The following is a 27715-nucleotide window of genomic DNA, read 5'->3' as shown; positions in this document are numbered from 1 at the left end:
TCTTTAGGCTGATGGTCAGCCCAAACTCATCAAAAGTGTGAGCGAAGCTGCTGATGAGACACTGTAGTGCTTCCTCGGTATGGGCAGTCAGGGCGGCATCATCAGCAAACAGTATCTCCCTAATCAGGACCCTGCACACCTTGGTTTTTGCATGCAGACGTGCAAGGTTGAAAAGGTTGCCATCGCTGCTAGTGCGAATGAAGACACCATCTTCTGACTGACTAAAGGCGTGGTGCAGCAGCAGGGAGAAGAAGATGCCGAAGAGTGTCGGGGCGAGGACACAACCTTGCTTCACGCCGCTTCGAATTGGGAAAGGTTCTGAAGATAAGCCATTGTACTGGATGGCACCTTTCATTTCATCGAGAAAGAACGTGACCATCTTCAGAAGCTTGGGGGGGACATCCGATCCTGTGCAGTAGGGTGACGAGGCCTTTCCTGCTGACCAAGTCGAAGGCCTTGGTCAGGTCGATAAAGGCGATGTAGAGTGGCTGTCTCCTGTAGCTGTCTCAGTGAGAAGATCATGTCGATCGTTGATCTCTGGGATCTGAAGCTGCACTGCGCCTCTGGGTAAATGCATTCAGCCAGCACTTGTAGTCTGTTCAGCACCCTGCAGGCGAAGACCTTCCCCACCATGCTCAGCAAGGATATGCCACGGTAGCTGTTACAGTCACTACGGTCTCCTTTGTTCTTGTAGAGCGTGATGATGTTGGCATCTCGCATGTCCTGAGGAACTGTTCCCTCCTCCCAACATTGAAGTAAGAGTTCATGAAGGTGGTCGAGGAGGACACTCTTCTTGCCAGTCTTGATGACCTCTGGGGGAATGCTGTCACTGCCTGGAGCTTTGCCACATGCTATGGTCAATGGCCTTGCTGAACTCGTCTACAGTGGGCAGAGCATCAAGTTCCTACATCTCGGGCAAGGGGGTGGTGCTCTCCATTGCAGTGTCAGTGACGATGTTCTCCCTTGAGTATAGCTGCTGGTAGTGCTCTGCCCATCTCTCCATCTGCTTACCACGGTCTGTGATGACGTCACCTGTAGCGGACTTCAGGGGAGCGATCTTGATGGTGCTTGGGCCAAATGCTTTCTTCATGCCCTCATACATGGCGCGGATGTTCCCACAGTCTGCGGAGAGCTGAATACTCTGACAGAGGTTCAGCCAATAATCATTGGCGTATTTCCCGGCAATCCGCTGGGAGTCATTTCTGGCCTTTCAGAGTGCAGCTATTGCCTTCTCTGAAGGCTCGCGCTTGTAGTCTAGCAGAGCTGTACGTTTGGCTGTGATGGCTGGCTCAATTTCGGTTATTCCTGCTTCAAACCAGTCTGGGTTTTTGTTCTCCCTCTTGCCGAAGGTTGCCATGGCCGAGTTGTAGATGGCATCACGGATGTGGCTCCATCTCTCTTCAGCGCTGTTGTCTGGGCAGTCCTTGAGGGCCACTTCAATGGCACTGGCAAAGCATGTGCAAACTTCTGGGACTGATGTCAGGGCTGTGTTAATACGTGGCCATCCATTCTGCTTGGAGTTGTGGATCCGCTTGGGGTGAAGGCGTACCTTGCTCCCAACCAGTGAGTGGTCAGTGTCACAGTCGGCACTGTGGTAGCTGCGGGTAGTAAGAACGCAGTTCAGCAGGGGTCTTCTGGTAATGACAAGATCCAGCTGGTGCCAGTGACAGGATCTGGGGTGTCGCCAGGAAACTCGATGGCAGGGTCTGGTTGAGAAAAACATGCTTGAGATGCACAGGTCATGATATGAACAAAGTTCTAACAGTCTCTATCCATTTTCGTTAAGCTTGCCAATGCCAAAATGGCCGATACAATGGGGCCATGAGTTGTGATCGGCTCCAATCCAGGCGTTGAAGTCTCAAAGTAGGAAAAGGTGTTCTGTGGTAAGGATCTCTTTGATAGTGGTCTCAAGCTCTTCGTAAAATTTGTCCTTTGACTCAGCTTAGGAGCAGAGTGTAAGAGCATAGATGCTCAGGATGTTGACTGGACCTGAAGAGGTAGAGAGGCGGAGAGAGAGGATTCTGGGCGTACCTCCAGAAGGTGGCTCAGTTGAGGACAGCATGGAGTTCCTCACTCCAAATCCAACACCGTGTAATCGAGGCTCCTCAGGCTCTTTCCCTGCCAGAAGAACGTGTAGTCCTGTTCTCTGAGGCTGCCGTTGGAAGGGAGTCTGGTCTCCTGTAGAGCAGCAATGTCGATGTCCAGTCGTTTCAGCTCATGGTTGATGATGGCTGTCTTCCTGGCATCATCAACTTCTTGTAGTTCGTCAGAGTGTCCAGGGCACATGGTTCTGACATTCCAGCTTGCCAGCCGCAGGGCTAGCTGTTTGTTTTTTTTCCTTTTTATTTTGCCTGGTGCAAGTTTTGCAGTCTGCTTTTCGGTCGTTTCCCTAAGCTCCAAGCACCCATTGAAGCAGACAGACTGTGGCGGGTCAGCAACTTACTGACTGGGGGCTGCCCAGCTTAAGGCGGGCGTTAGCTGACCAGTGGGACCCGATGATCCCTCTCACCGTCGGAGACAACCCGTAGCGCCCGAGCTTACGCCAATCCACTTTGGGCATATAACTCGTAACTGCCATCTCCCGTGTTGTGTTGTCGCTGGAGCAGCGATACTGGAGTGACCTCTCCAGGGTGCAAGCCTGGGCGGAGTGTATGGAGATCCTGGGATGCCCAGTCGTCGAGATCCCCCTCTCGGCCTCACTGATGTAGTCCAAAGGAATGCAGAGCAGTACATTTGGCACCAGCTTGGCTGCAGGAGCTGTCGAAACAGTGCGTGAATACAGGCATCTGTCCGCCTTCGGGGCTCCACTCCTGATTTGGGGGTTTACTCCCCCACACTCGGCCATTGGATCAGTCCAGGATCTCCTCCGCCCTTTAGCCATTGGCTGCCAGAAGCATGGCGTGGAGAGACCGCATAAAGAGGCCCAGGAAAGAGCTGTGAGAAGGAGAGAGATTGACTGCTGACTGGGGAGAGACTGTGCCTGCTCTGGAGAGCCCTGCGATTGTTATTGTGCTATATTGAGCTCTGGTAGCACGACGTTCTGTTTTACTTTGTTTGAAGCTTAATATAAACCCCAGCAGCACTCAAGCCGACCCCGTCCTCTTCCTTCTCAAGACATTGACATTGTTACACTGGTGCCGAAACCCAGGAAGGAAGCAGGAGAGCCGCCGCCGTCATGCAAACTCTGACAAGTATGCCATTTGCGGATGTCATTTCATCCCTCGCAGTCCTCCATCAAGAGCAACATCAAGCATTACTGGACATGCGGACTGATCAGGAGCGACGCTTCCAGGTCATCGTCCAGGCACAACAGGAGGACCGCGAGAGGTTCCGGAGCTGGATGGACCGGGAGGTTCGGGCAGAAGCCGCCACGCAGCTCTCCACCTGCCGCTGAACAAGATGGGGGCTCAGGATGACCCGAAGCCGTTCTGGATCTGTTCAAGAAAACAGTGGAAGCCGGTGGGTGGCCACGAGAGCAATGGCCTGTGCGCCTGATACCCCTATTATTGGGGGAAGCGCAGGTGGCTGCTCAGCAACTGCCCGTGCGGAACCTCCTGGTCTTTGACGATCTCGAAAGGGCCATCATCCAGCGGGTCAGCCAAAGCCCAGAGCAACATCGGCAGCGATTCCGTTCGCTGGACCTGGGCGAGAGTGGCCGACCCTTCGTGCTGGCCCAACGGCTCCGGGACTCATGTCGCAAGTGGCTACTGGCTGAGGGAAGCGACGTCGACCACATCATCGACCGGGGGGTACTGGAGCAGTTCATCACTCGGCTGCCAAAGAAGACGGCAGAGGGGGGCCAGTGCCACCGACCGACGTCGCTTGACTCAGCCATCCAATTGGCGGAGGATCAGATGGTGGCGTGCCCTGGGGTCGGTGAATCCTTTCCAGCTGTCTCTCTCTCTTCCCCTTTATTTTCTCTCTCTGCCTCTCGACCTGTCCCTCTTCCCAGGTCCTGTCCTCTAGGTCCTTCACGAGTCCCGCCCCTAGGGCGGGGTGGGGCCGGACTGGAGTATGCTACTGGCCCGAGAGCTCCACCCAGGGGTGCGGGGCTGACCACGGCTGGGACCAAGGCCGCATCTGGTTCCCCGCTCTCTCCACGCCAATCATTTGACCCACTACCTGCCACTAGGGTGTGGGAAGGTCTGGGCCTGTTGGCGTTGCGGGGACCCGGACCATTTTATTGACAGGTGTCCAATGATGGATGTGGGGACAATGATCCAGGTCCCGGATGCCCCGCAGGCTGCCCCCGGTCAGGCTGGCTGGTACCAAATACCTCTGAGTATTAAGGGGGGTACCTATCAGGCTCTGGTGGATTCGGGATGTAACCAAACCTCTATCCATCAAAGCCTGATTCAATCCGAGATATTGGTATTGGATACAGGCCGCTTGGTTCAGGTATGGCATGTGCACGGGGACGTGGTGGAATATCCTTTAATGTCTGCCGTTATTCAATTTAGGGGACAAAATCATAGTGTGGGGGTCGCAGTTAACCCGCACCTCCGACATCCGCTAATTCTGGGTATGAACTGGCCTGCTTTTATGGAATTATTGGGATGCTTGTGTGCGGATGTCGCTTGGGAAAAGAAAAAGCAGGGAAGGGGGGCGCTCGTGCAGGTGGGAGAGACTGAACTGGGGCCACTGAGATCTGTACCAGGGGAACGGAGTGAAATCGAGAGGCTGATCCTCTCAGGACGCGATGATTTTCCTCTGGAGCAGTCTCAGGACGAGTCATTGAAACATGCTTTTGAACCAGTCCGTTATATCGACAGTCAACCTCTCCAACCTGCTCGTCTGCTTTCCTATCCATATTTTGCAATTATAAAAGAACGGTTGTATTGAGTGACCCAAGATGCTCAGACAAAGGAAGATACAACACAGCTGTTAGTACCAAAAAGTCGTCAGGAAATGCTTTTCCAGGCGGCTCATTGTAATCCCATGGCTGGAACCCCTCTTGTTTGCTGCGGGGGAGGACCCGCAAACCTCCACGGGGTTTTCCCCCTTCGAGCTTCTTTATGGACGTCAGCCCCGGGGGGTTTTAGACATCCTGAAAGAGACTTGGGAGGACGGACCTTCTCAAAGTAAGAATGAAATTCAATATGTAATGGACCTGAGAACAAAACTCCACACTTTGGGGCGGCTATCTATGGAGAATTTGTTACAGGCCCAGGACAAACAAAGCCGGCTGTACAACAGGGGAACCCGCTTACGAAAATTTGCACAGAGAGAGAAAGTACTTGTATTACTCCCAACTTCGAGTTCTAAATTACTTGCAAAGTGGAAAGGACCGTTTGAGGTCACACGGCAAGTTGGAGCTCTCGATTATGAGGTGGTTCGCACAGATAGGAGCGGGGCACGTCAAATTTACCACCTAAACCTCCTGAAAAAATGGAGCGTGGCGGAGTCAGTGATGCTGGTGACGGTAGTGAGTGGAGAAGATGAAGTCGGCCCAGAGGTGAGCACTAAATCTCAATCTCTCGCTCTGGCCCCAGGAGGGGATCATCTCTCGCCCTCCCAGCTCACTGATGTGGCCAAGTTGCAGGCAGAGTTCGCCGATGTGTTCTCACCCCTACCTGGTCGAACGAATCTCATTCAGCACCATATTGAGACCGAGCCAGGCGTAGTAGCATGCAGTCGGCCGTATCGGTTGCCTGAACACAAGAAAAAAGTGGTTCAGACCGAGTTAGAGGCAATGCTCGAAATGGTGGTAATAGAAGAATACAGCAGTGATTGGGCGAGCCTGATAGTTTTGGTTCCTAAAACGGACGGCTCTGTTCGGTTCTGTGTGGATTACCGCAAAGTAAATCCTGTGTTGAAATTTGACGCGTATCCAATGCCGCGGATTGACGAATTTCTGGACTAGCTGGGCACAGCTCGTTTTTATTTGACACTGGATTTAACAAAAGGATTTTGGCAGATCCCCTTATCGCCGGTGTCTAAGGAAAAAACAGCCTTCATAACGCCGTTTGGATTACACCAATTCGTTACGCTTCCGTTCGCGTTGTTCGAGGAGCCGGCCACTTTTCAGCGTCTCATTGACCGTATTCTCTGGCCCCATGCTGCATATGCCGCTGCCTATTTAGATGATATCGTCATCTATAGCAATGACTGGCAGCGTCATATGGAGCATGTGAGGGCTGTTCTGAGAGCGCTGAGAGTGGCCGAACTCACGGCCAACCCGAAGAAGTGTGCAGTTGGGCGTGTGGAGGTCAGGTATCTGGGGTTCCACTTGGGTCACGGGCAGGTGCGTCCCCAAATTAATAGGTTGCAGGCCAGACTGCTCCCCGGCCTGAGTCAGGCGGTGGGGGTATGTGGCGAGGGGGGCGTGGTTCAGCAAGGTCTGCAGCGGGAGAGAGAGTTGGGAGACGAGCGGTGAGTAAGTGGGTCAAATGCAAATGACGAACACCTGTGTCTGGTTCCAGTAATTGGTGTGGAGAGACCGCATAAAGAGGCCCAGGAAAGAGCTGTGAGAAGGAGAGACTGTGCCTGCTCTGGAGAGCCCAGCTTGTGCTAGTGATTGTGCTTGAGCCATTGTGCTATACTGAGCGCTGGTAGCGCGACATTCTGTTTTACTTTGTTTGAAGCTTAATAAAAACCCCAGCAGCAGTCAAGCCGACCCCGTCCTCTTCCTTCTCAAGACATTGACATTGTTACAATAAGCAACATGACGTTTCAGCATTTATAATAGTATGAAATGTTTGAGCACCAAATCAGCATGTTAAAATTATTTCTGAAGAATCACATGACATTGAAGTCTGGGGAAATTTTGCTGAAGAATACATTACATTTGATAGTATATTAAAACAGAAAAGAGTTATTTTAAATTACAATAATACTTTACAATATTACTGTTTTACTGTATTTTTGATCAAATTAATGCAGTCTTGGTGAGCATAAAAAACCTTATGATGTTATTAATGGTAGTGTCTGTTTTCATCAAATTTTTGATCTCAGACAAAATCAGACTTTATTAATGTGTTAAATCAACAAGCTTATTTAGAATTCAGAGAATAAGAATACAAATAACAGTCTAGCACTCTCTGGTTCCATATAACAATCCAAATCTCATCTTTATCCTGAAATATCTGCTGCCAAGAAATGTGCAAGTGTGTCAATGCATCTCAAATAGAGATTTGTGGATTTGCAATTTGTAACTTCATGTAAATGTGACCTATATTGCATCTGTTCTTCTGGCAGCTGCAACAGGCTCCTGCAGTTCTCCCACACCTGTGCTCATTAGCTCTTCAAACTTACAGTACATACACTCGCACTTTATGTGTAACAGTAAAAAGCTCTTTACCCAGCAATTTTCTTAAACTCTCCATCGCCCAATAGTACAAAATATAATAAAAGCTACATATTTTACAATCAGTAGATTCAATTCTACAGTTATTGATCTAAAAAGTTAAGATAACTATGGGGTTGTGCAGATACAATCAGTCAGATGTATCTGGAAGCATACTGATAATGGAGTTCACACCAGGAGCATGTAATTTAATTATACTCATTCAGTATGGGGCCATAACCACAGACAGAGAAGAGAGATGGAGGAATTCAGTGAAGAAAATAATAGGAGGTACACCCTATAAAAAATAAAGCGTTTAATTAAAAACAAAAATGACTTTATACTGTAAACAGGCTCTATCTCATTTTGCCTATATCATTGTTTCAAACATTACATTTTTCAGTTGTAAATATTTTAATCATTCACTATACGAGGCATTGCTCAGCTTGTTCTACTCCCAGGCAAGAGCATCTAAGATGGAAAGTGATGTCCATGCTGGTCCATCTAGCTCAGCTGACCTCCATCACAACAGAGGCAACAGGGAGATCTGAAATACTGAACAGAGAATGAGACAAAATGCTTATGATCAAAGGCAACATACAGGACTAATCCTCTTTGGGAAAGCACTCACTCTAGAAATAAAACTAATCCAAACTAAAGATAGAGAGCCATTAGATCAAACATAAGGGCAAATAGTCTTTTTGATGGTAAACAAGGATTAAGTGTTAAAATTTAGGCCAGAAACAAATACTGTACTTTACACAAGTATGCAAACTTGAATGCTTGACTAACACACTTCTAATGCGCTGTCCAACTTGCTAGTGATAATATGTTGGTACTCTAAGGGGCGATAGAGTTACTGTCAAACTTATTCAGCTAGCTACTGTAGCTACTGTTTCCTTTCAGTCAGTCACGTTCAACGTTAAGTCAGAACAACTGAAGAATTGGGATCTCAACCATCTTCAAGTGTAACAAAATGAGCCATTGGTCATTGGAGTGAGAGATTTGCATCGCGCACCCAGCCCCGCAAAGCAGGTATATAAGGAAGAGCATGTGCAATCACACATTCCAAGCGTTTGTGCTCTAAGCAATCATCTGAGAGTGATGAGTGTACAAGCATTTGAAAGCGGGTGTGATGGCGTGTCAGTTGTGGTCACGATCTTCACTGCATTTCCTGTTGCTGCTGCAGCCTTTCAGAAATATAGCCTTTTTGCACACTGCAGATTGGAAACAGTCTGTCAGTTGTGCTGTGACCTTCTGCTGGGTGCTTCAGCACTTAAAACAAAAAGAAAAATTTCCCTAAAACCAGTGTTGGGAGTAACGCATTACAAAAGTACTAATATTACAGTAGTATATTAGGCTACGTTTTGCTGTAACGCAGTAATATAACGCATTACTAATAAAATTTGGGTAATATTATAACTCATTACAATCTCAGTAATGCAAGTTACAACAACCTATTTTAACTGTAAATTAAGTGGTGAATTTACCAACACCGCAAAACAGCACCAGAGAAAAAAAATCTGCGGGTAAACTAGTTTGTCTATCTTCTGTTGCTGGAATTAGATGGTTGAGATGACTGCAGAGACGGATTCTACATTTGTGAGATGGACACACTCCTGTTATTTTCAGTTTATCGGAGAAAAGGATAAGAATGCTCACGCACACAGCATTGCAAACGTTGCAGCCTGTTCATTATCAGAATAAAATACAGTCAACCAAACATATAGATAGGCTACACTGGTTAATTTAAATAGTGATTAACCTATCACTATAGTGAAATAGTGATAATCTCCCCATGCTGAGATGCGTCCTATCATGCACTGTACAAAAAATTCTGTAGTTTTTACAAAATAATTTTGGCAGCTGTGTTTGCAAGAATAATTTGGTAAAATATACAGAAAAACTGTAAACACATTTATGGCCAAAAACCGTGAATTTTACAGTATAAAACTGTAATTTACAAAACAAGAAAATTTGAATGTAAACCAGTAAATTCAACAATGCACACTGCTATTAAAATCTGTTTTGTACCTTTAACATACTGAAAACCACCATAATAATGCAGGTGTTAAAAGAGAAAGCCACATGAAGAATCAAAGTTCATCACAAATAGCTTCGCCACAAGCAGAAGGTGCAAGAGTCATTCATGCAAACACAAAATACCATCATTGTAACACATGATACTTAAATAATGCAAAAAACTTTCATTAAACAACAGAAGATTTAACATAAAGCCCAAATGTACAAAATGTAAAAAACGTAAACGTAAAATGTACAAAACATGATTATTTAAACAAAATACTTTCAAATGTGTCACGCAGGGAATTCTGGGAATATCAGTAAATGTCTTTCATTAAACAACAGAAGATGTAACATAAAGCCCAAATGTACAAAATGTAAAAAACGTAAACGTAAAATGTAAAAAACATGATTATTTAAACAAAATACTTTCAAATGTGTCACGCAGGGAATTCTGGGAATATCAGTAAATGTAAATTATACATTGATTTATTATTTTTTACTTCTAAAAACTGTACAATTAACAGCATTTTAAAAGTTTTTTTAAACAGGTCTATTAAATTATACAATTTAATTATAGGCCTATAATTAAAATTGTTAACACTGCAGTCATCAATGAAAATTAAGAGCAGCTTTATTTCGTGCACAGATTTGAAAAAACAACCTGTTTAATGCGAAATAAGTTTCTTCTCATGTTTTTCACTATACGGGCCACAAGAGAAATATTAAGGAATAATTTAAGACAGTTATATATCATCAGCCTAGGCCTATATTGAATTAATTTTGTCTCTTGTTGTCTCAGAGAATATGTGCCGTTAATGCAGCGTTAGAAAGCTCCATTAGTTTTTTTTTTACTTTCACTTTCTCTATAGTGAACTGACTGACATTCACCGTCATAACTCTTGCGCACACTGTGCCGGGGTTAAGCAAGTTTCTGATGGGCCCCATCAAGCCCCGCCCTAGTGCCGCCACTGATTAGCTGAATTTGTTTTGGCTTGTTTAGTAACTTATATTTTTCATTCCTGTTTTCTTCTGAAACCGTTCAAAATTGCCTATAGGCTAGGTATTGTGTTTATTGTTTGTACATTATAACATTTCGCTTTATTTACCAGTGTTATTTATAAATGTAATAATGTGTTTTCTGCTCATCTATGTTTAACCTAAACTACAACGTAACATTAATGTAGACCTACATACCGGCATATCAATATGATTTTATAATTTTATGCTATATAGACCTACCACATTACCCTCCACTGGATGTAGAATGAGCAGCAATAAACTACATTTAGGCATTTTATAAAACTTCTGTGGATATTTTGGTGAAAGTAACTCAAAAGCAGTGTAACGCATTACAATTCAGAGACCGTAATATTTTAATGTAACTAATTACTTTCAAAAGATAGTGACTAGTAATATATAATGTATTACATTTTGGAAGTAACTTGTCCAACACTGCCTAAAACAGTGACATGGGTGAGACGTTGTGTCTTTTTAAAGATGTCATTCTATCTGTGTTTCTGGATGCAGTCGTTTCCTGGCCGCGTTTGACAGTCACGATCACTGTCTCACGTGCCTGGGCTTAAAACACGCTGAGCTGGCTTTCGTGAATGAGTCATGTTCCCATTGCGGCAAGATGACCATCACGATGTTGTGGTCAAGACTCGAGTCCCCTCTGATATTCCCCGATCTAGCTCCTCTTCAAAGCAGGGGGGTCACGGAGAGGTCTCCCCCGCCGAGTACATCTCCGTGGGCCCCTCACTCCACTAACACATCGCAAGCTGTGGAGTTTCCAGATGAGGTTGCTGATCCTTCTCACGGGGGACCCAGCATCTAATTTGGGGCTCTGGCAGAGGACCAGGTGTCGATCGCTTCAACGGAGGGTGATCTGGAGTCCTGATTCGGCTGAGTTGCCCCCTTCAGGGAGAGTAGCATTGACCGAATCAGACCCAGAGTTGACGGCTTTGCTTTCCCAGGCCGCCGAGAGCATCGGGCTCGTGTGGAAGCCACCATAGTGTCCCGAACATTTAAGGCTAGATGATTGGTACCTGGAGGTTCCACACGCTGATCATCAGAGTCCACCCCCAATACTTTTCTTCCCAGAAGTGCATGCAGAGGTCACTGGACAGGCTGCTCCTGCCTTGCATACCCTGGCCCTCCTGCAGGTCTATCAAGCCAAGGCACTCAAACAAATGCATGAGGGTAGTTCTGACCCAGGTTTGATACAGAAACTGCACAGTTCTTGGCTGCACAGAAGCAGATGGGGGCGATCAAACACATCCTACCCCCATGGCCCTTTGCTGTCTCCACATTGCTGCCGGTTGCAGCCGCAGAACTGATGCTCCTCGTGACAGCCCCTCTCTGGTGGATTCCTCTGTGGAAGGATCTGCTTTCACCTTTGGAACCTTCATGTGGGACAATGAGGTTTTAGGTGATCTACCTCCAGCAGCAGTAAACACCATCACTTCAGCGAGAGCACCCTCTACAAGCCACACCTACATTTTGAAGTAAAACCTATTCGTCGATTGGTGTTCTTCCCACCGAGAAGACCCCCAGAGATGACCGGTCAGAGTTATGTAGGGGTGCGCCGATCCTATATTCAGTATCGGTATCAGTATCGCTCCGATACTGGCATTTTTGGCCAGATGGAGTATCGGTCAGACGAGACCGATCCAAATCCGATATTGTGCGTATACTATTCTGGGTTATTGTTAAGCCCCACAAAAGGCACAAACATTATAAAGCACCATAAAGTTTTTGTGCACTATATTCCAAGTGTTCTGAAGCAGATCCATGGTTTAATGTGAGGTACAGATGAATATTTAAGTCGTTAAATTCAAGTTCTCGTAAACTCTTCTCTCCGCTGCGGCTGTCAGTCATTCACCATTCAAACTGCGCGTTACGTTCGGTTATGACAGTCAAGACGATGGAACTCTCTCTAAGATGATTCAATGTTCCTATTGTTATACTTGATCTGTAGATAAAGATGGGTTTGCATTAAAGGACTTTATCTTGCTGGAGTTTAGTGCTATTTCTAAAGCATGTTACTTTCTACCAGGTGTCTGTTAGAGATCACTACACTGAGTAGAGAGCACTATGAATCATTCTTCACGCGCACAGTAACTGAAATTTAAATCTGTTGAAAGAAAAGGCTTAATAAACTATCGTACAGATATAATACACTACGCATCAATATCTCTTCCCTTTGTGCTTTGAACTTTTCTATGCAGAGCACTGCGTGCTGTGACTCCGTCTTGCTTCAAGCACATCATTCTACGCATGGGATGCGCATAAGCACTTTGTGCCACTCCGTATAGGAGCCTTTCATGTTATAATACTTTTGCGCATAGAAAGATTATTAATAGCCTTTCTTGTTGTCTTATCTATAATATGTTGCTGCCTCATTACTGTGCTATACATTTAAGAGAAATGTATTTCAATTTTATAGTATATTAATTAATATATAAATGAATACATTTTACAACAATACAAAGAGCAATGTGTAACGTTTTACCAGTTTTAGCCCGACACTTATTCACTTTTATTTGTTCCCCACTAAATATTTTTTTTCCCCTAAATTATTAGATTTTATAAAATTATTGTGCAATCATGATTTTTCTAGAGTAACATTTGCTACTGAATTATCTACTAACCTTGTTTATAGTAGTATTTTTTTCATAGATTATGATTATATATTTATTCATTTGTTGTTTTTCTTTACACTGAAGTTGTCTATATGTGTTAGGTTGTGTTTAACATACAAAAGAGTGATGATCAGGTCAACACAATGAGGAATACAAATTCTACACTGATTTAAAAAAAACTGCGCTGGTATCGGTATTGGCCGATACTCAGAATTTCTGGTATTGGATTGGAATTGGTTTTGAAAAAGTGGTATTGTGCCAGCCCTAGAGTTGTGCTTTCTTTCCTGCAGGAAGGGTTGGAGCGAAGGCTGTCTCCATCCACCATGAAAGTGTATGTTGTCGCTATCGCTGCACATCACGATGCAGTAGATGGTGAGTCTGTAGGAAAGCATGACCTTATCATCAGGTTCCTTAGGTTTACGAGGAGGCTAAATCATCCCCGCCCTCACCTGGTACCCTCTTGGGATCTCTCCTTGGTCCTAATAGCCTTACAAAGGGAGCCCTTTGAACCTCTGCAGTCAGTTGAGCCTAAATTCCTGTCTCTAAATTCCGGTGCTCCTGACTGCACTGGATTTCTTTAAGAAGGTAGGGGAACTGCAAGCATTTTCAGTCAACAAATCATGCCTGGAGCTCGGGCTGGCCTACACTCATGTTATCCTGAGACCCCGGCCCAGACACGAGCTCATGGTTCCCACCATGCCTTTCAGGGATCAGGTGGTGAACCTGCACTGCCCTTGGGGGAGACAGACCCAGTCCTTGCTCTGCTCTGTCCTGTTTGTGCCTTGCGCTTATACGTGGACTGTACTCATAGCTTTAGGACCTCAGACCAGCTCTTCATCTGCTATGGGGGACAACAGAAGGGAAAGGCTGTCTCCAAGCAAAGGCTTGCCCACTGGATAGTGTATGCCATAGTCTTGGCTTACCAAGCACAAGATCAGCGGTGCCCCCTGGGGGTGAGGGCTCACTCTATGAGGAGGGTAGCATGCTCCTGGGCATTGGCGTATGGAGCTTTGATAGCAGAGATTTGTAGAGCTGCGGGCTGAGTGAGCCTAGCATGTTTGTAAGGTTTTATAATCTCCATGTACAGTAGAGCCTGTGTCTTCTCATTTACTCACCTCAAGTAGCCAGTAAACACCAGGACCTCCTTGGTGTCTGTCATGCTGGCTGTGCCATTCCCCTCTACGGACTGGATATTGGTGCTAATTAGCTTCACAAATTTCCTCCAGCACCCTCGGCAATCGGACGTGGCAGAGCGTCAGATGCCAGGTCTATCACTCGTGTGTATGGCCAGGGTCAGCCCTTGTGCTAGGCTAGGAGTCCATGTGTTGTGATTCCCCCTTTGGGTGATCCCATATGTGTATTCTTCCACAGTATGATTTCCCTCATTGTGAGCCCATGTGGGCAGCAATAGTGGCGCTTTGGTAGGGATCCCGATTCGTCAGTCGTTCTGACATCGAACATGACTAACTGATAGGGAACATCTCAGTTACGTATGTAACCCTCGTTCACTGAAGAAGGGAACAGAGACGTTAAGTCCCATCACCACAACTGCTGTACCACCGCTGAATGGGGGGACACACCATCTTGGCTCCTCAGCAAAAAACTGAATGTGTGATTGCACGCACTATTCCTTATATACCTGTTTTGTGGGGCGGGGTGCACGATGCAAATATCGCATGCCAATGTCCATTGGCTCGTTTTGTTTAACTTGATGGTTGGGCTCTCAGTGTCAGGAATGAGAAATAAGGATTCAGTTGCAAATGAAATTACAGTTTATTGAAAAGTCCCAAGCAGAAAAATGCAAGAGTCCGGTGGAGGTAAGTCATCGGTGACTCTAGGCAGCACAGGGACACAAATGGGCAGCCGATGCTTGAGGGTCCGCGAGGCGAAGTCCACGACAGAGGGGAGACGGAATCGCCGGGAACTGGTCAGGAACAGAGAGACACGAACTGAACACGGCGACACCATAAAACAATCTGACAACACAGGACAGAAAACACAGACATTAAATAGGCCCGCTGATCAGCCACAGCTGGTGCTAATCAACTGATGGTGCTGATTACCGGCAACACAAACCACACCCACAATCACATGGAGAGAGCTAGAATGAGTCAGTGAGCCCATAAACCGTGACACTCAGGCGAGATCCCAATTTGTCAGTTGTTCTGACGTAGTGTGTGTGTGTGTATGTGTATGTTAGACCAGTTTATGTGTTTATGTAGTATGTTAGACTAGTTTAAGTGTTTATGTAGTTAATAAAACCTTACTTGTATCACACTTGACGTGGTTCATTGTTTGCTCATAACTGGAGTCACTTAATCATGCAGATTTATGCTACAAGCTTTTGTAGAATTGTACAGTAAGAAAGTTATTTCCTTTAACCAGGAAATTAACGTTCTTAGAATTGACAAGACAGTTGACCCTGAGAGGTCAGCTAAATATCTACAGCGGATCTAAAATATGAATAATTAATTATAACTAGTTATGATGAATTATTCATATTTCCCATGAGCTGATTCGTTACACATCTCCGTTCCCTCCTTTAGTGAACGAGTGTTACATACTTAACCGATAAGTTTGTGTACTTGTGCAAGAGTGTTTAAGGCCTGATTAAGATTTAGTATAATCAAAACTATCAAAACAAAAAATAAATAAATAAATCAGCAAATAATTAACTAAATAAATTATAAATATTAAAAAGAAGAAGCAGAATAGAGAATATCTCTATTCTGCTTCCTAGTGACATTAGCAAAGTATTCAGCTTAATGAAAATTCTTAAACCCAAAGGAATGACATGCACAAACAGTCATGTCGTCAAATTGATTATGTGATTACATGTATGCGCTATGAGTTGATAATGAGCGGCTTCTAAGCTCTTGGCTCTAAAAAGTGCTTCAGCTTCTAAGACAGAATATCTCCTTCAAATAAATCTGTTCATCTGTTTTGGTGACCGGTAAATATCAACGGTTACTGCTGCAGTCTGCCAGACTGTACCAAATGAAATACATTGATGTATGAAAGCAGCCAAACAGAAACACAACTTGAGCGCAACACAAGCTTCAGCCCCCAGACAGTACAGCATTCAAACACATCCTACACACAAACTAACAGTTAACACAGAGCTGATCAACAGAATTGAAACAGCGTATTAACATGCTCACCTTCTGTCTACTTCAACAGATTCTTGAAGGCGGAACAGATTTTTCTCTGGTTGATGCACTCTTGCAAACAGATAAATTGGCTTTTTATTTGTATTTTACAACTGGCCACATAAAGCAGGTATTTGCTTTCGAGTGCTACCGTCAAGGACGGCATAACATTTTGTAATAAAAAGACGATAAAGGAATATCATTAAATCTACCCCATTTTTTCTTGTAAGACAAAAAGAGAGAGGAGTTGGCTTAATGTAGCTTGATTTACCCTTACTTTTTCTCCTCTTTTGACATTGTTAAAGAATCATTTAAGAGTCCAGTGACAAGAGAAAGCCAATGTCCTTGCGTTTCATTTTCCTGAACAGCACTGCCTCTGGAATGATTTCAGTTGCTCAAACTGGTATGCTTTTCCAAGCACTCAGCGGAAATAAATGTGTTTTATTTATTTATGCATTTTCAAGACGAAATCTGAAGAGTCGTGTTAACGTGTCTACTGCTGAAATTGCAGAGTCACTGTGATGCTGAAGTGTAGCTGGAAAGATGAGAATTGAGTCGAACACTTCTGGTAATGGGGGTCTTACTGGTGACCAGGGGAAGAGACTGAGATTTGAATGGTTTAAACAGTAATATATATGACCTGCACTTAAGAAAATCAGCAGGCTCTTTCATCTGAAACTCAAATGAGGCCAGTGCAATAAATGTAACATGAGATGCAGAAAGAGCCTAATGTTGTGTACTCGGTGTGTTCCCTCTTTTGCTGTTTCTCTGTTCTATTCCCATCTGTTGTATATTTTAATCTATTTTATCTATTCATCATCCTTTTAACTTCTTGGGAATTGTGAGTAACTGAAAAAATAAAAATTGCATTTATCATTTCTGTCATAACAGTATTAACCAGCCCGGCAACATGATAGCTAATGCAACCTCCTTTTTTATTTTGAATTCATGTATGAAATGTTCATATTCATCAATTCCAATGCAAATTACCTTTATAGCACTTTTCACAACATATCATTCCAACTTTGCCTTACAAACCACCCACTGAGAAAGCCAAAGGCAAAAGTAATAACAAAAATTCCCTAAAATGTGTAAGTTAGAGACAGCCTGTTTTTTTATGATACTGATTATTTTCAAGTGTCTGATAACCATGCAGATTTAATTCTTAACTCTTAACATTTTTGACAATGTTTGACAACATGTTGACAACAAAAAGAATGATACATTATGCATAATAATTATGAATACTACCACTACTAATAGTAATATGCATAATAATTATGAACACTATACTAATAGTAAGAAATAGAATAAGTAATAATGTTAATTATTAAAATTAATGAAAAAGGGTTTAAAAAGGATTAAAAAAAGGTTAAAAAGCATTAATTGTGACAAACTCACAATTCTGAGAAATACAAGTCCAAATTTCAAGATGTAAACTCGCAATTATGAGTTTTTAACCTGCAATCGCTAGATATAAAATCACAATTATGAGTTTATAACTATAATTCTGAGGAGAAAAAGTTAGAATTGCAATATAAAAAGTCGCAATTACTTTTTAAAATTATTTCTTTTTTTATTCTGTGGCAAAAACAGGTTTCCATAGTTTAATGTATGGAGGAACCAAGACTCATCTGAGGAAGTCCACATTTTCGGATTGACACATATTTCAACAAGTAATAAAAAAATAAAATAAATAACAATAATTATTCACTCTCATGGTAAATAGCAAACTAGTTCTTCTACAGAATCACATACACAAAATCTTTGTTCATGAAAAAGGAAAATAAAAGCTTTCATAGTCAGCCTGATAATAGATAAACAGTTTATGAGTAATCTATAATTTCTAAACAGCATTCAAAACGCATATGAACGTTTTATGAATCATTCATTTGAATTTTCAAATATACAAATCTGTAGTGTAAGGGAAGAAATGTAATGCATTTTTACACAAGAGGCCATTTTCAATTCAAACAGAACATAGATGCTACAGGAGCTAAAAACACACACATGCAAAAACTCCAGATTAAATCTAAATTTCCTCATAAACAATTTTGAGGTGGAGTGGGGTAGAAGAGGACATGAGGTCAACAGAAACTTCTGAGTGACAATGAGTTATCTTAATATAAAGATTCACAAACACACCGTTTCGATTCTCAGAGGGGCAAATCTCACATAAAACTTGTCATCACTTCAAGTATTTGCAATTGCAGTAAGGAGGATATTTTATTTTATTTTTTACATCAATCCTATCTTTCGTTGTTTACTCTAGGGATGACTCCACCTCCCGCAGCTATGAGGTATGCATTAAATGAATGGCTGATTAGCATTGGCAGCATGCAGATGAGCAGAAGCTGCTCTGAGACTTGACTGGGCCAGCAGGCAGATGTTCCGAGGAATCGACCATTTCCTCTACATCTCCCCTGCAAGGAGGTGGAATGACAAGTGCCCAGGTCTGATCTGTGCTTCCGAACAGGTCTGTAATACTATTTTGAATTATTTTTCTTTAAGCCATCCAGCTGAGTTTGTGGGTTCATGAGTTTTTGACTAACTAATCAATTTCTGGAACTGGCACATGTATGTATTTTGCACTATTGATTTATGACTCAATGCCTGTCCTAGTGTTTTCCCTAAGCAGATATTTGATGTCTCCATTCTGTGTCAGTTATTAAACAAATTGTTGTCAAAAGAGCTTCTAGAAGGCGACAACAGAGATTTCAGAGGAAGTGGAGCATTTGTACTCCTGTGAGCTTTTAGCTGAAATTAAACTGTGACTATATATGTATACTGTGGGTCGCCGTGATTTTGCCAAGTAAGACATGTTCCTGGATCAACATCTATTGTTGATCCTGGATCAACATAACTGTCCAAAAATATAGACTTAACCCAATCCCTACCCCTAAACCTAAACCTACCCATAATTTATTCCTAAAAACAGTGTGAAATGATAGCTGATTAACAAGGGTGTAGAAGCACCTAACCCTGATTGTAAGCCTAAAACAGATATTTCCTGAAAAGGTATCCCTCAATTCTGATTGGTTGATAGGAATGTTGTTCCAGGATCAACAAGGATGTTGATCCAGGAACATGTTGTACTTGGTGAAATCACGGTCACGGTATACTGTGTGTTTAGATGTTTAGCTAATTACTACAATTACTCTGAGTCCCAGTTACACAACTAAGAAACAGTATTCACTGAAAAGCGAACAGTTAGACCTTAATTTCAACCACATTTGCTAAATGGCAACATTGTGAATTGTGCATATTTGTCCAATCATTATTAGCACAAAAATGAGAACTCATTCAGCCATACATATAGAAGAAAATGGACTAGCTATGCTCTGTTATAGACATAAATGAGTTCACAAATAGCCTGATTTCATTTTCCAAATGAAACCCTTTGAGATATACAGTAGCTTGACAGTGCATATAGATAACAACTTTCCCTCCATTGCGATCTCCATTTCCAGCAGCATTAAGTTGGCATAAAGTACTTGTCCTGGATAAACACACCACTCACTTTTACAGTATTAAATATATCTTAAGATATCAAATCAAAGGCCTCTTCTTTACTGTAAAGTTTTTGAAAAAGTACTTGGTGATGCAATTTGTTCCTCTTTAACTAGAAAGTACAAAACAACACATATATCTGCAGAAGTGTGATGTGATTCAAAGGTCAAATTGAATATATTTGAATAACTGGTCTTGGGAGTCATTTCTAAAATGCACATATGTTCAGATTTGATCCTGAATTCATGAATATAATGTTAAACGTGAAGAACAAATTGCAAAAAAAATTCATGATGGACCATGTGCACAATACATTTTCAGATAAGTCAGAAATTATTTACACCTTATTTAGAATTTATTTACATCTGCATGTCCATAAAATAATTTTGAGACCTAAGATAGCAAGAAGTGGTAGTTTTTTTAACTGTTCAAATAAATTAATAAATCAAATAATACCGAAGAGCAAAAGGAGCGTGACAGACATTTAAAAGAGTCACTGATTCATATAATTCATATGTCTGCTTCTGGTCTGCTTTTGTAAAATACATCAGTGAAACTGACTACATTTCGAATACACAGCAAAATAAATGGAAAGAGCAGAACAGAATAACCAGTAAAGATTGTTCATATATTTATACCTGTATACAGGAGAATCCCAATAACTGTCAAACTTTTGGAATTAAGGTTTAATAAGAATAATACGAATCTTGATTATATAATCAATATTATTATGATGTGTATTTTAAGAAAATGTGTTCTATGAATGCATACTATTATGAAAATGAATCATAGATTCAATCAACAAGCTCATCTATTCCATGTGAATGAAGAAGACAAGAAACACAAGCTCATGCGAAATTCACACAAAGACTAGTGACTGGTAGATGTAAACATCACATATTGACCTCTTGTTTTAAAGAAAAAAGAAAGCAAAAAAAGGCAGATAATGTATTATTCATCTCTGTTTAATAGGCAAGAGGGGGGAAAACAAGACACATCAAACACATACAAATCAGAGTTAAACCTCATGAAATGAAACCTAGGTTATATCAAACAATGTAAGACAAATACAGGAACAACAGGAGGGCTATACATACTCGGAGAACTAATTAACACACATGAAACACTGGAATACAATCAGGGAAGGATCAAGGAACACAAACAAGAACAATAGACCAAGAACTTCAAAATCAAAGCCTGACAAGAACAAGATCACAGAGCACTAGAATAAAAAACAAACAAACAAAACAAAAAAAATATGGATGTAGAATCTACATCCTTTATAAAACTCTCTCTTACCCTTGGTGTGCTTGAAAACATGATCTGGACCCTCCAAACATATGAAGTCTATTGTAACTTATATATTATAATAAATTCATCTGCCATGTTTTGTTTCTTTTATGACTAACAATTTAGACAGAAATATGGCAAGCCTAATGAAAATGTCAAGGTACCCTAAATTAAATTTGTTTACAATCACACAAACACAGTTATAAGCATCTGCCAGTATCCCCATATATATGTCTCTTCCAGTGTGAGTGATCTCCAAGATGTCTCTATCGCATTTATTTTTTCTTTTGATTCGCCTACTGCTTTGATTTCCACAATGTTAAAGTTATGTTTGATGACTGAACACAATGCTGGTAGTTATATTTTTTCTATGAATCTTTGAGTTAACGTACTGAACATGAGTGGAATTTGCACCGCAGCGCCCCCACACCTTGACGCTTATGACAAGAATAGCATGTATAGTTATCTTAATTGAAGTGAATTAGGTTTAAATCGCCGTCATGCATGAATGAATGATATTTTTGCAATTGTACATATAATAAGCCACGATGATCACATTACACAAAACTGTCAATATTTTTTGAGACCCCCCAAAATTTCACAAATCACGTTTTTAGGGGAGACCATATCTTATTAAGGGGAGCCGAGCTCCCCCGTAGTTCGCACCCTGCTGGTAGGGGAGAAAAGTGGAAACCTTGAATATCACATGGTTTAAACAACCTCTACGGCAACATAGTCCTGTCAAACATCTGCTAAAAATTCTTTCATTTTAGCAGTGTGCATGTATTGTTGCAAAAACAGTTGTAATCAAATTCCCCGGCATGACGGAGGTACATAATCTTTCAGGAGATGATTGCAACTCTCTTACAAACAGTGCATGTTCACCTTTTTAAATGTTTTGTATATATTGTTTTTAACTGAATAAATATCTGTGTTAGGTTTCTAAGGTCCCCCTCCCCCTCCCACTGTTTCTGTGGTGTTAATGTTAAAAGCTGAAGGCTAAAGTGATTTTAACATTGCTGACTCACAAATCCTAGCAGGTGTTAAAATATTCTCTCTTTTCCAGTTTAATATGCAGAGACAACTATAAGTAAGCAATTTGTAGGTTTATTCACCCAAAAGAAAACGCTGTGATTGACTGAAAGGGAACAATCTGTTTCTAGAAAAATAAATCCCATTCACGTACATTGAGGAATTTTTTTTTTTTAATAACTTATAATCCTTTAAAGACATACCTACTATGAGCTACAAGGTTTGAAATTCAATGGTATATGCTTTTGTTGAAGCCACTAGCTCACATTATTTCAACTTACAATTGGGGGATACATAAGCAATTCTTCTTAAAGAGGCAAACAGACACAGGAAGTGCTTGTAATACCAAGTTCTTAGACATTGTTCAAATAAGTACACGCTAGAAAGAGAAGGAATAAATAAAGAGATAATTTTTTTTTTATTTTATTATTTTTTTTTATGATGAAGTCAAGTAGCTTCGAAAGAGATGAGTTTTCAGCTGTCGCTTGAATATTGTCAGGGATTCAACATTCCGGATAGGGGTGGGAAGATCGTTCCACCAGCCAGGAGTGGTGAACGAGAATGTTCTGGAAAGTGATTTTGAGCCTCTCTGTGATGGTACCACGAGGCGTCGCTCACTAGCAGATCTCAGACTTCTGGAGGGGATGTAGATTCGTAGTAGTGAGTGGAAGTAGGCGGGTGCTGAGCCTGTGGCTGTTCTATATGCAAGCATCAATGTATTGAACTTGATTCGAGCTGCAACTGGTAGCCAGTGCAAGGAGATAGAGAAAGGTGTAACATGGGCTCTTTTGGGCTCGTTGAAGATCAGTCGTACCGCTGCATTCTGAATCATTTGTAGAGGTTTGATTGTGCTTGATGGAAGTCCAGCCAGAAGAGCATTGCAGTAGTCCAGCCTAGAGATGACAAGGGCCTGGACAAGAAGTTGTGCAGCATGCTCCGTTAGAAAGGGCCTGATCTTTCTGATGTTGTGCAATGCAAACCTGCAAGATCGAGCGGTCTTTGCAATGTGGTCTTTGAAGGTCAGCTGGTTATCAAAAGTTACACCAGGATTTCTGACCGAAGTTGATGGGGTAATTACCCATGATTCTGAAAAACAACAACAACAATCTCCACCAAAGAATCAAAACAATCCAAGTCACTCTAAAATAACTCTTTACTGCCCAGCCACTCCCATGATGCACTGCGAATGATGTAATAGAGCCAATCTCCTAACCCTCTTAAACATATAAAATGTATAAATACATGCATATTTGCAATAAACGTAAATATGATGGATTTAATAAGAACTTTATATATACATAATTAACATATATAAATCAATCTATAGATCTATATTTAGCATAATTTTGATTTGATGTCATTGACAATCTTTTTATCGATTTTCAAATACTATTTCGTTTCAAAGTTTGTGATGCTGTGATTCATCTCGTAGCTGCTTGGTTTGGTTCATGGCTTATAACTCTTTTTAAAAATCTCTTTGGAAAAAATACTTCCAGAACCAAAGCTGTTGAAAAAGTGGACTTTATGTTGGTTGGACAATGGTGTTGTATTGTGTGTGGGAAACATCAAGAGAACAATTTTTGTAATTCAGTTTTTTGTGATGCTAATGGTGCAGAAAGTACATCCTTCACATTAAAGGTTATTGTGATATTTAAAATTGGTCTGTTAGGCTCCTGGTCACAGCTTAGCGATGCCATATTTAGCATTTGATTACATCCTACGTCTTTCCTCACAGTATTCATAAGAACACATGTTCCAACTGCTTTGTGTTCTGATTGCTGGATCAAAATAGCAACTCTATAAGTCTTGTTTTGTAAATATTACCTGGCAACTAAATTAAGGTCTACAGAGCTCCTCCTCATGTTATTACTTCTCAGCACAATGAATGTCTTTTAGTTAGTGTTGAATAAAACAAACACTTGTCAAGGAGCGACCTATGAAAAATGACACGGCTGAAAATAAACACAAGAAGTGCGGGTGTTAACATGCTCAAAGGTGGAGAAATCTGTTGGCTCCTGTGAACAAGCAGCATAGCTATATACTATGGTGAATACACACACTGCCTGTACAGATGCCAATAACAAGCTTATCAGTAACACATTATCAGTTTCTAAAATAAAATGTATTATTTTACTATTAATGTCACAATTAAACAGAAAATTAACAGGGTATGCAAGGCCTAATGATTGCAAATACACCAAAGACAGTTAAAAGAGATGCATTGTCATGACAACATTTGTTGTTGTTGGCCATAGGTTGGCACCATTAAGATGTAGCTAAACTTTGCAATATACCTCAGATCAGATTCCTCTCTAGAGGAAATGGTGACTCTTATCAGGACAGATTCTACAGGCGGGATGATGTAGGGAAAGGCAGATCACTGTTGATATGAGGTTGCAGCTGTATGGCACTGCGATTATATTTAACGTGCTACAATGACCCTGCCTGCAGCAAACTCCACACAGCAAATTAAATAGCCATAAAGAGACAACAATAAGAAGACAGTTTCTGTTACCATGGAGGTATAATTTCAGTAGAAGAAATGTATTTTTGTAATACACGACCACAAAAAACAAGAAGAGGAGAGAGACAGTGAGCCAGAGCGAGAGAGACAAACAATGAAAAAAGAAGGAAAACAGCGATAGAGAGCTAGAAGTGTCTTAGACATTAAGATGTATAATCTATGGTTAACTTTCTCTGTTTCTCCTCTCAGAAGGAAATACACCAAAAGCAGGATTACAGAACGATTGCTAGAAAAGTACTTGGCACTAAAAGTCATTTAATGTGTATTGAGAAAAGAGTGTGTGGTTGTGTATTTAAATGTTTGACTCGAGTGTAAACAGCACCATAAAACATGCATGGCTAAGACATGCATGTCAGGCCTCAGCAAATAGAACTTTAATGTGTATTTGTGAGAAAAAACACTTAAAACCACATTTAGTCTACAATAATTACCTTGAAGAGAGCAAACACAATTAAAATATAATCTTAATATGATCCCTGATGAAAACTTTTTGACGAAAATTGCTATAAAAAAACAAAGAAAGAAATCATGTTCTATACTTTTTTAATTATGATAATTAATTAAAATATCATAAAATGTCAAACTTACAGGAAAACAAATACTTTTAAAATATAAACAATACCTGAACATTTTTATGTTTACTGCCACATCAGTGTGACCATTAACCGACATCAGAGAACTGTGAACATGCAAATCTTTTGTTAAACTGTTGAAATATTAACTTTAATATTAACTCAAGTAAATATTTTATTTTAAAATAATGTGTGAAAAATATGTAAACATGTAATCCATTAAGGGTGTGTGTGTATGTAAACTTTATCACAATATAGTTGTTTTTGTTATTCTATCTGTTATTAAAATTAACAAAAAATTACAACCATTAGGACAAATACAGTAAAGCAAAGATGCAGTGTGTGTCAGTCTGCTTGAGTACCGCACATTTTGATTTTGATTTTTTTTACAGTTTATTGCACTTTTTAATATCAAGCACGTACTGACACTTTTTCACCACCACAATATATTTTGTCCAATGCTAATATATATAGGATTGGGTGATGTTGTGGTGATTCTATAAAGTGTATCTGTTGTTTGCAAGGGCAGACTGCTGTTCCTCTGCTGTTCATCCAAAGATACCTCTCTAGAGGCAGATACCGAATAAATAATACTAGGTAATACTGTACTACAGCAGTCCTACAAAAAAGCTGTGTGTGTGTCGCCAAGTGAAGTGAGACAAACAGTGAACAGTGTAGTTCAACTAAATATCAGTACTCCTGGGAAGCTACTTGACCGATTAAATTAGTGGACTGGAACAAACTGTTGTATAAATTATAAATGTATGTTCACATATAAAATGATCTATATAAAGTCAAATATGCAGCTTGGCCTGCCTACACTAGTGAAAATATTTATATTTTACATTGATTTAATGTAATCCCCCCACCACATTATGCATTATATTCATACTGCAAATAAATAATTTACATAGATTCATTCCTTTAGCAGCAATATATCAGCAACATTGGAACACATGCTTGATCATTCAAATGAGTGGGTTCCTGATTAGATTTCCTGTTTAAAATAAATATACAGCGGGGTCCAAAATTTGAGTCCACTATATATTTGCATTCTTCTAATTAATTTTTTCATTACAAAATTATATTAGTCTGACAATTTGAATACATAGCTGTAATGTGAATTTGAGAATGTCAGTTTATGTAGTCTCTCGTTTGCTTTAATGGCAGCAGCACTAAAGATGCATAAACTCCACTCCAGTTTGTGTAAAACCTGATGATCATGTTCTCCAGCATGGTTTGAGATAATCCAAAGAACATATCACACTTCATTGGAAGCAAGAACATCCGACCATCTGTACAAAGTGCCACATGATCCATGTTGAATATTTACTTATTTGATTAGTGACCTAGAAATAGTTCAGAATCTGACATACAGTATCTCATAACATTTATTTACAGTATCTTAGTTTTTAAAATCCTAAAACTTTGTTAATTTGGGTTTAAATTAGATTTTGAATCCCACATTGTATATAGAACAGTCTCAAGTTATGCTAATTACGCTTAAATGTTGAAACAACAGACTTCACTTTGCACTGCACTCTCTTCCTCTTACTGTTAGTCTCCCTCCTTCCCACTCTGGCACAAGGATGAATGTAGAGAAAGAGAGGACTCTCAAGGTCAGTGCTGCTCCAGGGGAACACTGGTTCACAGTTACATCAGCTCTGCAGCATCATTCTACACTATCACTATTCCTGCCCCCGTCTATTTTTGGAAAGAAAATCAGACAGAGCAGAAGCAAGATATCTTCATTCTGCATGAGCACAATGTTCCACAGAATGTTGTTTCAACAATGATCTACAGCTGTTATGATCAACTGATCTTGATGCTACACAACTCAGGCTTTATTACACACATAGAGGGGAAAATAAGTGATTTGATGCTCAAAAACATTAATGTCAATGATGAAAACAGCTGTGCTGCTTAAAGGGGTCATATGATGTTGCTAAGAAGAACATTATTTGGTGTATTTGGTGTAATGAAATGTGTTTATGCGGTTTCAGGTTCAAAAAACACATTATTTTCCACATACTGTACATTATTGTTTCTCCTCTACGCCCCGCCTTTCTGAAACGCGCCGATTTTTACAAAGTTCATCGGTCTGAAAAGCAAGGTGTGCTCTGATTGGCCAGCTATCCAGTGCGTTGTGATTGGCCGAATACCTCAAGTGTGTGACGGAAATGTTACGCCCCTTCCCATATTGTGATGCCGTGTCCCGGCCGGAGAGACGAGACAAAAACATTAAAAACCATTATAAACGAGGCATTTGTTGCATCCAGTGGGGACATAATTACGGATTATAATGACTTATACTGCCTTTTTACGCGTTGCATCATGCCGCGTAAACATAAAACCATGTCTGCGCTACTCTACACGCATTTGAATCGTCAGTGGCAAATTCTTTAAATATAAAAAACGTACTTACAGTCTGTGACTCAGAACAGCCGGCATTATAGTCTACTCTACCAGGATCAGGAAACAGTCCTCCATAAAATGCGCTGCACACATCTGAATATTTGGGTTGAACTGTTCTGGAACAGTGTTGTAAATACAACTTAACCACTGATTTCTAGTTGTGTCCTCTTTTGGAAGGCCAAGCAAAGTAGTTTCGCTTTCACAACGAAACACACAGCGTGACGCTGTGTGTTTCTTTGTGAAGGCGAAACTACTTTGACAGAGTGACAGAG

This window comes from Sinocyclocheilus grahami, unplaced genomic scaffold, assembly GCF_001515645.1.
Source record: "Sinocyclocheilus grahami isolate Dianchi unplaced genomic scaffold, SAMN03320097.WGS_v1.1 scaffold1214.1, whole genome shotgun sequence".
Taxonomy (NCBI): Eukaryota; Metazoa; Chordata; class Actinopteri; order Cypriniformes; family Cyprinidae; genus Sinocyclocheilus; species Sinocyclocheilus grahami.
Note: the sequence above shows the minus strand (reverse complement) of the source record.